At 41.0% G+C, this 13,682-nt stretch overlaps 1 protein-coding gene across 2 annotated transcripts in view; it reads left to right on the top strand.

Annotated features, from left to right (window-relative positions):
* Positions 1–10,000: 10,000 nt before the first annotated feature.
* The window catches only part of npas1 (neuronal PAS domain protein 1), a 66,871-nt gene continuing 63,189 nt past the window's right edge, over positions 10,001–13,682 (top strand). For both annotated transcript variants that reach the window (XM_031296699.2, XM_031296698.2), the window contains exon 1: positions 10,001–10,123. The gene's annotated coding sequence lies outside the window, so the exon portion shown is untranslated. The remainder of the gene's footprint in view (positions 10,124–13,682) is intronic.

Genomic DNA, 13,682 nt, shown 5'->3' with positions numbered 1-13,682 from the left:
AAAAAAACTCAACTGACCGGATCTGCTAGGCAGAAAATTTGAGCAAAGGATTATGGTAACTTTCACACCCTTTGCATTCTGGGAAAGTTCCTCCCAGTCTCCTGTTCTCTCTCTCGCTCTCGCTCTCGCTCTCGCTCTCGCTCTCTCTCTCTCTCTCTCTCTCTCTCTCTCTCTCTCTCTCTCTCTCTCTCGCTCTCTCTCTCTCAATTTTCAATTTCTCTCTCGGTTTGAACTGTAATCTCATGCCCTGTCTTTGTAAACACATGAAGAAAACAGCTTAAAAAGTGGATATATTAATTGGTCTTGATTCTACATTCACATTCCCACTGTCCCAACACTTTTTTTTTTTTTTAATTCTGTCCCTCATTTAACAAAATCTTGGGAAACAAAGAAAAAACCACGGGGCCTATCACTCAATGAGTGGCCTTGTGTGTGTATCTGTCTGTGTGCGCATGTATCCATGCCTTTTTGTTTTACCTGAATTTCCCTGTATTAGGCAGAAAGTGGGAATAATTCCAGTCTTGGACCTTCACCTGTCATGTTGCTTCTCTCACGCTGTGGTGGTTTTACGAGCAAGTTGGTGCTGCAGTTTCCACAGTAAGGACCTTGTTCAAAAAGCACTTTTCTGAGCACTTTGAAGGCACATTTTAAATTGGAGCTGCCATGACATGACAGCCACCGTTCACTTTATTGTCAGCCCACCCTACTCTCTCTCTGGGAGCACACCACTGACATCTAGAGGAAGAAATGGGTATTGCAGCCATAACCTCACTTCCACTACTGCATGGGCGTAGCACCATTTTCCTACTGTGGTTATTGTAGCATCAGATTCTCTTCTAGGTGCAATTGTTTAAATTTATTATCACTGTATGTCAGCTTTAATTAACTTTAGAGCTTGTGGAGTGTAAGACTGTAAATAAAAGAACAGCAGTTTTAAATCTGGTACAAATCAATTGAGAATATATACCGTAGATTGAGGCTCTGTTGCCATATGTGGTTACATTGCAGTTGATGAGACATGCAGTAAATAAAATTGCCTCTGTCTTTAGTCGTTAGTTTCCAGTTCACCAAAGCACTCAGTCCTTTGTAAAGGAGTGCATGCCACTTCCCAGACGCCATATTTGAGTGGAAGGAAATGAAGATTTAGGAGATTGAGGCACAATGTAGCATTACGGGCCAGAGAGTAAGAGCTGGAAGCGAGGCTCAAGCTTTGACAGGTGGGAGGGACAGCTTTTTATTGTTTGGGAATAATTAGTAACCACTGCTCCAGGCCTCGGCACTGTCCTCTAAGGACACAGCGTTATGCCTCTGGAAAGAAGACTCAAACAGGCTCTCTGTGGACTCAGAATACAATTTGCAAGAGTATAACCACTACAGCAGTATCCCCCCGCTGTCACTGTTATGCCACCACATCCCCTAGTCATTCCTAGTCCCAAGAGGGACAGTTGGGTCTGGGAGAGACAGCAGACCGAACAGACAGTCCATTCATCCGTCTGCATGACTGGAACGGAGCATCACAGAATTCCTCGGCCCAGCCTGCTGTTACCGTAGAAACCAGCGAGATGGGGCTCGAGGAGAATCGCTGAGCCCTGATCGAAGCTGCTTTTGAAATGTGTCTGTGCGTGTGCGCACGCATATGTGTTTCTGTAAGCTCGAGAAAGTGTGTGTGCATGTGAACTTATGCGTTTTAATGTTAAGCAGATGCTCACCAAGGTCACTTATTCGGTTTGACACTGAATTGCATCTCTGCATGTCTCTCCAGATTGTCCTCTCTGCCCGAAAGGAAGAAAAAATACCTTTTAACCAATCACTGAACTCTTAAAGAAGCTTTTATAAGTCTACACTACCTATTTACCGTGTGTGTGTGTGTGTGTGTGTGTGTGTGTGTGTGATTAGAGAATATAGGAATTAAGAGTGTGTGTGTTTGGGTGGGTGGGTTTGAGCTAACATGCTAGCAAGCTGTGCTTGGCAGATGGCCAGACACCAGCGTGATCCAAATAAACGTGAAGGAGAGGAATGTAGTTCTCCTTGCGGTCATTACCCTGCTGTGTAACCCTGTTAGCTCGTCCAGATTACACACACTGATCCTCAGAGAAAGTGTGAGAGAGATGGGGGAGAGATTGGGCAGAGTGAGAGGGAGGGAAGACAGACAGCAAACGGGTGAATGGGATCATTATTTGGGAGATGGAGGGAGGAAGGAGGGGTACCACTGGTACTTGTGTGTGAACGCCGGCCAGTGGCGTTCCCTGTGTATATCAATGTGTTAATACTGAACTGACTGTGAGGCAGCCAAAGACTGTGGAAAAAAAAAAAGGGTTGAGGGAGAGAGGGGAAGCAAAGTGACAGTTTAGAAGAACAATTGAATTAAAAATGTGACTGTGGTTCAGCGATATGTGGCTGCATTGCTTTTATTTTTCTTTTTTTTTCTTTTTTGTTGCAACAATGGTGACAGATGTCTGTTAAGTTAAAATGAGAAACAAGCAAAACTATATTCAAATGGGTGTTTATTAGTATGTTAGGTCTAACACTTTGCCCTTTAGTCAGTGGTGATAGAAAAAAAGTTTCTTTTTATGTTTTATTTTAATAATTAAAAACACACAAAGCATTTTTTTTTTTAACAATTTCTCTGTGATCGATTGAGAGACCAGCCCAGTATAGTGCATGATTTCTTCCCAACCAAGGAAGAGGGCTCCACCACTCTCACTATTTAAGAGATGATAAAAAAAAAATATTAAGAAATAATGGGGGAGGAAGAAAAAAAAATGAAGTACTGTAAAGTGAAAAGATTACATCATACAAAAAAAACTGTCATTATTTGCTGAGTATGGTAATTTGTCTCAATGGGAATGGTGTATACAGCAAGGCCTTATGTGATCTGTATCATAGTTAATAAATCAAATCTTGTAAAACTTCAGCTTCTTGTCTCTTTGTTACACGTGAGTGGTGGATGAGGTAGGAAGGAAGATGACGAAATCCTCCAAGTTTGAGTCCTGAGACAGAATGCAGTTAGTGAAATTAATTCTTAATCAACTTCTGTATTTAAATTAACCTCGACTAGCTCTAGAAAAGCTAGTAAGTGGACCTTGAGTTGCGTTTTTATTTCAAACTATACTGTTTACAACATCAAGAAATAACTTGTAAATTGCTTTTCAACATAAGAACTTGAATCCCTTTTTCTGTGAGGCAAATTTTATAAACTAAGTGTGCATTCAGAGCAGGTAAAACAGTCTATTCATTTAAAGATGAGAGGGAATTCTGATCAAATGAAAATAAAATGTGTAGCATAAGTGTGTTTATTCTTCATTCATACCCTGTTAATCATCTTGCAACCTTTCATATTTATCATGCGACCCCTATTATGGTTACTTTAGAACGACACAACGTGATAACTGAAAAAGTTGGATAGTAAGAGATTTGGTGTTGAAAGTGGCTGAAAAGTAGAATTACAAAGCAGTTTAAGCAGTAAAGATGTTATTGCGAAAATAAAGTTGAAATATTACATACATGTTATTCAACGGATTTTGATTTCGCAAACCCATTTTGTTAGGCAATTTGTGAGAAAGGTCTGTCAAAGCAGCCATGACAAACTAACATAGAAATCTGTCCCTGCATGTGCATCAGCAAACGTGTAGCTGCCACAGACGGGGCTTTCATCGTATATTCACCTAAACTCCTTGCTAAGTCACCTGTTAAGATACATGACATTAATTTTGCAGACGTTTTTTGTCTAAAGTGGAAGCAATCTAGGGCTGTGTACATGTGCACGGGAGGAAACTGGGATCCTTACACACCTCACGATACCAACAGAGATACAGCCGCCCTAGATGCAGTTTTTGGGTGGAGTAAAACACAGAAACTCTGATCTATTATTATAAAGGCAGGCCCTACTCACACACATTTACTAATACACTCCAGAGGGTAAATTTCCATAATCTTTTTTTCTGTTGTCTTAATCTATCAGTTTGTGTAACACTGTTATTGAAGTAGGCTATACAGTATTAAATAGAAATAGAAGTATAATTTACAGTGGAAGACGTGTACATTAATTTCTAAATGTTCTAAAAAGTTCAGTTTCACACAGCATGCGATAATCTTTGTACCACAGTTTGTTGCTCTGTTTTCTTTGCACACTGTTGAAGGGCCACTAAAGCCACATGGAGGGGGACCAGACGAGGTCACAGCGGCCCATGGGACCCTTCCGGTTTTTGTGAGAGCGGCCTGAGAAGGGCTCCGCCTGTGCCAATTCCAGGGTGATGTAAGGACTCGGGTCCCTGTGAGGGCGATGCGAAGGCCTCACTGCCATTTCACGGTGCCCTCATCTGACCTTTTCATTGAGTCAAACCAAAGGAAATCCATGTCCATGACCTTTGTGGTGCATCTCGCCATTCTGGCACAGGAAGAAAAAAAAAAAAAAAGAGAGCGCGGCTGATTGGGAATGAAAAGGGCAGGCCCGTGTGCACACAGGACACACGACCCTTGAACTCTAACCTTTAAGAAGTGTCATAAGGGAGAGAGTGGTGTGGGATTTGATTGGAAGTCAAATATGGGGATCGTCAACATTGCTTAACTGGCCAACGTTTGGATGAAACCACTCAGGGTTGTCAGGAATGCCAGGAGTAGTCACTAATGTGAGGGGAAATTGCAAAGTGAGACGAGTTAATGCCGCTATTAGAGCTTCATTGTGCTACTAAATCGCAATGATCTAATTGATCTAAATTATTTAACAAAATGTCCTTGTGCGTACACATACACGCCACTAGGAGGCTGACTTGTCCCATACACTAGGCCTACCCATCAACCATCGCTGTGCTGTATCCGGGTAAAGGCAAACGCAGAGCATGGACCTAATTGATTGGGTCAAGGTTTGGATGTCAACAGTGAGACGACGCTTTAATCCCGCGCTCACAGTGAGATGAATGCGTGAGACGAGCATGCCAGACTTTTCTCATTGATGTCGAGCTCCGCTTCCCCTCTCACAGTTTGAAAGTGGAGGAGGAAATAGGTTTGACTAAACTCCAGAGATTGTGTGAGAGGAGGAGGAAAAGGAGGAGGAGGAGGAGGAGGAGGAGGAGGGGGGCGGAGGAGGCAAAGTAAGCCGCGGAATAAAGACAAAGAACTTAATTTGAAGTCATTGTAGCTCCGTATTAGAGGCGTGATGAGATTCTTTAGTGCGAGGCATGACCAAAAAAAATAAAGTTCTGAGGTAGACAGAGAGGAGGAGGAAGGGGACATGTATGGGAAAAAAGAGACTGGTCTTATGATGAGTCGAGGCACGTATCTCCGTTCAACCGTGTCTTTCTGGGCTTCGAGCTCGCAGCTGCGGCGGCGGGTATTGAATTCAGATGCGGCCTGTCTCCCCGCTCCGGCCGCTACAGGTGGAAATGCTGTTATCAATACGGACTGTCCGAGCCTGACTGCGGGCCGATCCGTCTCATTGATGATTTTAGGTGCCCCTGCCCTCCCCTCTCCTCCCGGAGGAGCCCATTGATTAATGTCTGGGTCACAGTGGTATTTCCATATTGATGGCTCGATTGATGACGGCGCTCCAGGAACAAGCCGTATTGACCACCTGGAAAGTGATACGTTTCAAACTGTTTGGCGTACGCCTATGTAGTTATGCGTAATAATGGCGCATAATGACTGTAAGATAGGCTACATGTGGCGGAGATCTGGATGAAAAATGACGTGCATAGGCTAGCTCTGTAGCCTAGCCTATATCCTGTGAAAAAAAACAACACATCGATATTCCTACAATAACAACCTGTTAAAGGAGTAAAGTAAGGGTGATCTGGACATGGGGCAATATAGCCTACCTATATTATTTCCTCCCGTCATATGAGTGAGCTTTGCTGAGCCCTACTGTAGCTGAGAAACCACACAATTATTATTATATTTTATTTTGTTCCCTCTTTTATTTTATTTTTCTCTATTAGGAATGTAAATAGTTGACATCATATATTTCACAAAAGGCAGAAGACAGACCAAAAATAAATAATGACATGAAGAAAAAGTAATTTATAAAAAGTTATATATATATATATACATATATATATATATATATATATATATATATATATATATATATATATATATATGTATATATGTATATATCACCTAATAACTGGTTATTATGATGTATGGTAGCTACACTTTCACTTTTCTTAATTTCTATTAACATGTTCCAGATACTGCACGTGAAACCACAATCAAAATTGCATGCCCTCATTGGTGTGACATCAAGTAGGTGGGCGGACCAAGCATCAAACCGGAAGTTGACCATGCAACCACCATTCCTGTCCATTCCTGCAACCATACCTGCAACGCATGAGGTGAGGAAAATGGCATAAGCTTTAGCTAGTTTTCATCATAAGGTCATAAAATTGGTATAGCTAATATATTGCACCAACTTTTGATGGAAACATGAATATGATGTACTACTCTAACAAAATCAGTAAATACTGTATATCATGTCACTATTTTGGAATTGTTTTTTTTTGGGACTGCATGATTTTGGGGGATTGGGACAGTGCTAAAATACTTTACTAAGAAGACAATTATTAACCTTGCAAAAGAAACCTATTGTGCATGCTCTAGATTAGTGCTTCCCAACCTCTTAAGTGTGTGCAGACCCCTACTCAACCACAAAAATGTTCATGGACTAGCTGGATTTTGCTAGCTGTTAAAAAACACCAAGTTTACCCTAATACACTAACCAAGCCAACATTTAGTTTAACCTTGACCTCATAAGCCATCCCTAACTAATCCTTAATGCTGATTGCAGAGTAGAATGGTGGATGGGAAGAGATGTGCAGAAAGACAGCAAAAGGGAGAGCACAGGGAAAGAAAAAACAAACGCAAGGAAAATACAACACAGTGGAGTGAGGACAGGAATTAAGGGAGGGAGGAGGTTGTGACAGTGAGGAAAGGCACAAAAAGGTTTGCCACGCCTCCTTGGAATATGATATAATCTTTCGTCCTCAAATGGTTAGGTAACATCTTCAGTATTAGAGAAATGTATCATGTCTTGGGCAATTTTTTTTTTTAATTTATGGAAAGAAAACTTACACAATTCAATTACTGTCCCAATCTCACTACCATCACTACTAATGTAGATATTATTACTATTAATAACTTCGTAAAAATAAAGTGTGACATTGTCTTTTATAGCATTTTTACCATTCCTTATCATAAGATAAGATCAAACATGATTTATTGATCTCCAGGAGTCAATTAAGTATTACAGACAACAAACAATCCAGTGATGTACAAATAACTAATAAATCAAAGTTAGAAAGCTATAGCCCAGGGGTGGCCAACCAGTTAGGTATAAAGAGCCACAAAAAAAAATGCACCATAGCAAAAAGCCACACAAACATGCACGTCCACACTACAACAGCAACAGTGTCTTCCAGATCTAATGACATGATACATAGCAGTTTTCATAGTTTATTTTCTCACTTAGATTGACTCAGTGGGAAACCTGACAGTCTTTGTTATCCACAATCCTTTTCAGGTCTTGCTAGAACTCTGTTGTGGCCACTCGAATCAACTCTTTCACTCATTTGTCACTAAAGGGTCTTTCAAACAATCGGATTCAGCAGTGAAAGGGTTAACGAGGAAGGTGATCTGTGGCCGCTGTTTTTCCTCAGGTTGCAGAATCTGTCCTCAAAACTCTGCTGCATTATTTTCCATTTTAAAATAATTGGCAAATGTATTGGCAGTATTGGCAGATGCATTCAAATGTGTTTTTTTGTTTACTTATCTGAAATACTGTATGTTTTAGAAAAGTTAAAAACAATCAACCAATGACACAGCCCCCAGCCACACAGTAAGAGCCTCACAGGAGCAGGCAAAGAGCCACATACGGCTCAAGAGCCACAGGTTCGCCACCCCTGCTATAGCCTATAGGCAGTGTGCATGAATGTAATCTATAATGTTTCTTCTTCACGTAAATGTAAATTCATGTCAACTCCTTTCTCCTTAAGGTCAGTTTTTCCAAACCTGAGACAGGAGCCCTTAATGGGTCACAAGATCATTCTGAGGGGTCACAAGATAATCAACAAGAGAGGAAAGAAATAAACACAACACACACAATTATGCTTATTATTTATACCTATTATTATTTATAATAGGTGTTTAAAGGTGCTTTAGTTGAGGTAACAACTTTGGGATTCCTTGATTAGGGACATTTTGTTAAGATACTTTGAAAATATTATAGCAAAGATGACCACAAGAGCAGGCAGAATCCCACAAAACAACATGATGAAGGATATAGATAGATAGATAGATAGATACTTTATTGATCCCCAAGGGGAAATTCAAGGTCCCAGTAGCTTAAAGACATCACACACAACATACACATACATCATAAACAGGATGATAAATAATAAATCCACAATAATAATATGGACAATAAAAGAAAATATACTAAATAAAAAGTAAGGTGCTCTATGAGAGTGTATGTCATGGTGGTAGTGCAAGACATAGTAATATAACAGTATTACTATATTATTTTTATATATTATTAACTATAGCAGTGCAAGGATAAAGTTTTAAAAAAGACAGCATTAAATATGGGCATTATAAGGGATTAAAGTAGACAGTAGGATAGGCACAAATCAACAGTCAGTATCAATATTAGAGGTTTGAAGTTTGAGTAATAGGGTTACATCCATTGTTCAAGTAATTTATTAAGTTAGACCTTAGTCCAGGCTGGGGGAAAGAGGGAGGGAGGGGTTGTGCATATGATTTTAAGTAACTAAACTAACTTATTCAAAACTCAACTACAATTATCATGTCATATTAGGTTGCATGTCAATCAGCAGCATTTGTCAGCTACAAAACAAGACTGTACAAAACAGGCCTGGCAATCACTACTTTGGTAAATGAGTTTTCAAAGCAACATGAGACAGCTAACAGAGTTTCAAATTATCTGTGCCCAACTTGCAGGTACATCGTTAAGGAAAATGCTAAATTATTTAGCAGGGACCAGTCTCGGAAATCAATCAGTCTTATAACGATATGATGGACATACACTATTGTACAGGGGTTTAGCAAGTTCTGCTAATTGGCATGCAATCTAATTTGATCTTTGTAGCCATGCTTGTAATGGTGATTTACTTATATTAACGTTATTTTGTGAGGTGTTTACATGGTTTTATCAGCCCCTTACTGCTATGTGATCATATTGCTGTCATATTGCCACGCTATTTTTTTTTTAAAGTGGCTAGTTTTTCTTCATCAGGTCAAGTGCACACACTGCATAATGCAGACCAAGTCCCACAGAGAGCCCAGAGTTGTGAACCCAATTTTGCAGACACCCTCATTTAAAGAACAGGGAGACAACAACATCATTCTGTGGGACTTGTTCTGCTTGTTGTGGAGATTGCTTTGGAGACAGAGGGCATTGTGTGGAGATGATAGTTAGAGAAAAATAAACAAAGCGTTGAGCAGAAACGATCCCACTTTTCGCTTTTAGGGTCAGTGGTCGATATGGGTGCTCGGCCTCCAGGTCCCTGTGACATGGATCGGGTGCCCGAATGTATATCTGCTCATTACATCTCCTGAAGTGGAAAAAATGCAAATAATAAATGTATGAGCAACGTGCTTGTTTTTTGCTTGATTAATTATGCCGTTTAATTCCAGATCCACCACGCCGCTCCACCGTATAATTTCCCAGTGGTCTTGGCTGTTTCTTCTCTCACTTGCGCTCTCTCCTTTTTTTTCCTCATTGCAAAATGAATCATGGATCCAACCGTCTGTACCCGGGGGAGAGCGGCGAGCTGGCGAACGGGCTGACCAATCATGAGCATCAGAGGCAGACACACAGACAGAGGGAGCCTTTTGTTGTGTGCTGCACTCATCAAGTTAGAAGACAACTACCGATTTGGCCTCAAGAAAATTAAAAGATGGAGAGTAAGGAGGCAAAATAACCAACTGTGTTTATCAGTCTGTTTTCTCTCTCTTGTTACATTAAATCTCCTCTTTGCTTTGCAGCTTATCCAATCGGACTGGCCAGTGTGGGTGGCAGAGTCTCAGCGCCATTCATGATGTCAACTGGGACCACGGCCGCTCCTCTATTCCCAGCCTGGCCAGCCCTCTGTCAGCCTCCTGACAGTTCCAGGTTAGCCTCTCTCTCCTCTCTCCCCTGGCCCTCGTCTTCTCTCTCCTCCAGCTTTCCTCTCCAGCTCTCCCAGGGGCCCCACTGAGAATACTGCTCAGATCCAGGCCTCTGAGCCCCAAAGCCGGCCCTAATCCTCTGCATCGATCGCCCTGAGAATTTCCTCCCTAGCACAGCAGGCCCTACTCCCTGGCACTCGCACTCCTCGACCCTGAACAGCCAGCACTTCTCAGTTAGAGAGATAGAGATAATAGGGTCAGGCATATTACCTGTGTCTTCTCAACAGATGGGTCTTTTTGATGTGATGTGTGTTATTGGGAGGTGATAGCAGGCTGCACGTCGTAGCTCCTGAGAGTGCCGATGTTGTTGCCTCTCCAAATTAGACTTAGCTGTGATCGGCTCGATGAACATCTCTCAATGTTTCAAACTGATCTGAGAGTCTTTTTCTAACCCAAGTTGCAGTCAGAAAACTGGCCTAGAACTCTCTTCCATAATATTCCTCTGCTACGGTGGTTCCCAACCAGAAGTACTTATTTCTCATGGGGTACTTCTGCAGTTGCCGTGGGGTAATTGAACTTAAACTAGCAAGTGAGCAGAGAAGTCTAAAGAGTTAACTAAAGGATAAATGGTTGAAACAGTTAGCTAAAAGTAACGGATAAATGGTTAAAATACTGTAGTTAGCTGAAAAATGTAACGGATAGATGGTTCAAATAGTTAGCTAAAAGTAATGTATAAACAATTAAAACTTTTGTCTTTTTACACTCCAGAATGTATTAGGAGGCAAACTTGTCCAAAGTGGGGTAATCATTATCATAGTTTACAACTGCATGCAAAATTAATGTTACAATATCCACTTTTATATAGGCAATAGTTTTAATTTACATATTTTTATAGCGACACATTTTTTAAACATCAGTTTAAAATCAGTTTGGACTGGTGTTGTCATGAAGGGGTACTACAGCTCTTCTGATGGGGCTGTGGGGTTAACACCTGAAAAAAAAGAAGGTTGGGAACCAATGCTCTTCTGTGTAGAACACTCCATAAGTTTGAAATATACAGTTCGTTGTTAAAAACTCTGAGAACTCTAAAACGCAGATCTCCTGGCATAAGGATAGGCCGTATTTCCATCCACCATGCTGATGAAGATGGAGTAATGGAAGTTGGCGAATGCTATACAACTCTGAAGATGAGAAAGCATCATTACTAGAGTCCTCTTGGGAACGCTCCCAACCAACAGTCTATCCCACGTAACATACTTGTTCATAATTTATTTACGCGCCAAGCTTTCCCTGGACTCCGCTGTGTGTTTTACTGCATGTGTGGAGGTATTTCAGATGTATTTTCTTCTACCTCAGTCTGCTCGTGAACAAGACCAGCAAGGCTATGTATCCAGTACAATAGTGGGTGAAACATTTGCTGTGTGGTCAACCCAATCATGAACAAGAAGGGCAGGGGGGGGCGACCAGTTAGAGCATCTCTGTCAATACTGGCATTTAAGAGCCAATACAGATGGTAATGTAACATACTCTGTTTAAACAGGGCTCTGAGCCACATTTGTTAATCAGCCCCGAGATAGTTTTGGCAAAATTGGTTTCCAGTCCTTTTTGGGTACAACTTACAAAATTGGTTGACTTTTGTCTGCAACACACGCACACGCACACGCACACACACACACACACACACACACACACACACACACTCCCAGCCCTCTATACTTCAGTGCATCGCTCTCTCCTCTCATACCTCTCCTTCCCTGCCCTTTCCTGACGCCTGCTTCCTTTCTTCCCTCACTCTCTCTTCCCGTTCTACCCTTGCTCGGCCTGCTCTCCTCTTGTCTGCTCCCTCCCTCCTTCTCTCCTCTCTCCCCCCTTTCTCTTTATTAATTTATTGGGTTGTTATTCTCCTTGCCTGGCTCTGCTAATGAAGGCAGGATGCAGATGAGGGCGAAGGTCGTCTCCGTAGCGATCGACCCCATCGCCCCGCAGTATGGCACTCTGACTGGCACAGGTCAGTGGCAGCTGTCAATCAACACACATGCACATGCACGCATGCACTCACACACACACTATCACTCAAATAAATGCATACACAAAGATATGAGCTATTACAATTAACAGTTCTTAATTAGCCATACAAATTTGGATGCTTTGGAGCACAAACTTGGACAGTCCCTTATAGTGGTTTTGATTTATAACCCCTTGTAATGTAGTAGGCAATAACATCCAACCCCTAATCATAGTTTTTACACGTCTGTGAAATTGTGAGCAGCTACACCAGATTGTTCCCTCTCAGAGGTTTGCATTTTTTTTTATCGTTTTTCGAGGCCTGAGGATCTAAAACTGTCCAGAATTTAACCAGAAGTCTAAAAAGTAGAAGTCTGAAAAATTTAATTTTGGGTAGCTTATTAGGTAAACCTAGCTGTTCTCTATTTAGTCTTATAAGTAGGGTGGACAGTGAGACAGTGTGCTACAAAACACATGGGATGAACAGTGTATGTAACTTTATACAATTCAAAAACAACACCACAAACTAAAGCCTCCAAAATGATCATAAAGTTGACACAATCAACACATCTGTAAAACAATATAACCTTCATTGAAGTAGAATTCATTGCAGAGCTGTTGTATTAGACTGAATTTGTTTTAACTAATAAATTGACTGAAAGTATTATGTAATGTTCTGTCAGTTGGTCGTTCCACATCTTTGATCCAGACTGATATATCTCAACAACTATTGAATGGCTTGCTATGAAATTTTCTACAGAAAATCATGGTGCCCAAAGTATGAATATTAAAGCAACACTAAAGAAAGACTAAAGAAGAAAGAAGTCCCCCTACAGGTTGGATGTGGAATTGTCCATTAGCGCTGTCGTAATGTCTCATTATGTCTCATTCGAACTACAGATCCGCTACCTGATCTGGCAAACTTGCATAGTGCGGTTATAGCCAATAGAGGGCCGCAAAGCAAATGCAGAAATGCCGTTCACCCTGTTACAAGTTGATGAACCACTGAAACGATTTTGGAAACATTATTTTAAGGTACATTATTTTGGTGCAAGTTTGCCAGATCGGGTAGCAGATCTGTAGTTCGAATGAGACATAAGAATAATGGCAATGTTAACAGAAATGGACAATAACGCTTCCAACCTGTAGGGGGACCGAAGCAGAAAAGTTCTTTAGTGTTGCTTTAAAGGCTTTGGTGATCCCCTGAATTTTTCCTCTAGCGCCACCATGAGGTTGACATTTGTGGTTTTGAGGAATATGCCTTAACTTCTACAGTATTGGATGGATTGCCATTATATTTGGTGTTGACATTCAGGTTCTTTTCTGGAGGAATTGTTATCTTTTTATCTAGTACAATCATCAGGTCAATATTTCAATTTGTACAATAATTTGGTTTAAATCAAAATAGCTGCAAAACTAATGACATTTCCATTAGCAAATGTTGCATTGTTGCATACTTGTCATTGTGAGCATGTTAGCATGTTGTTTCTTCTTTTTCTATCTTGTTAATCATATTTGGACCCTTAAGGGGGTCCTGACCCCCAAGATGCAAACCACCA

Source organism: Sander lucioperca, chromosome 5 (genome assembly GCF_008315115.2).
Source record: "Sander lucioperca isolate FBNREF2018 chromosome 5, SLUC_FBN_1.2, whole genome shotgun sequence".
Taxonomy (NCBI): domain Eukaryota; kingdom Metazoa; phylum Chordata; class Actinopteri; order Perciformes; family Percidae; genus Sander; species Sander lucioperca.
This window is presented reverse-complemented; position numbering and strand designations above follow the sequence as displayed.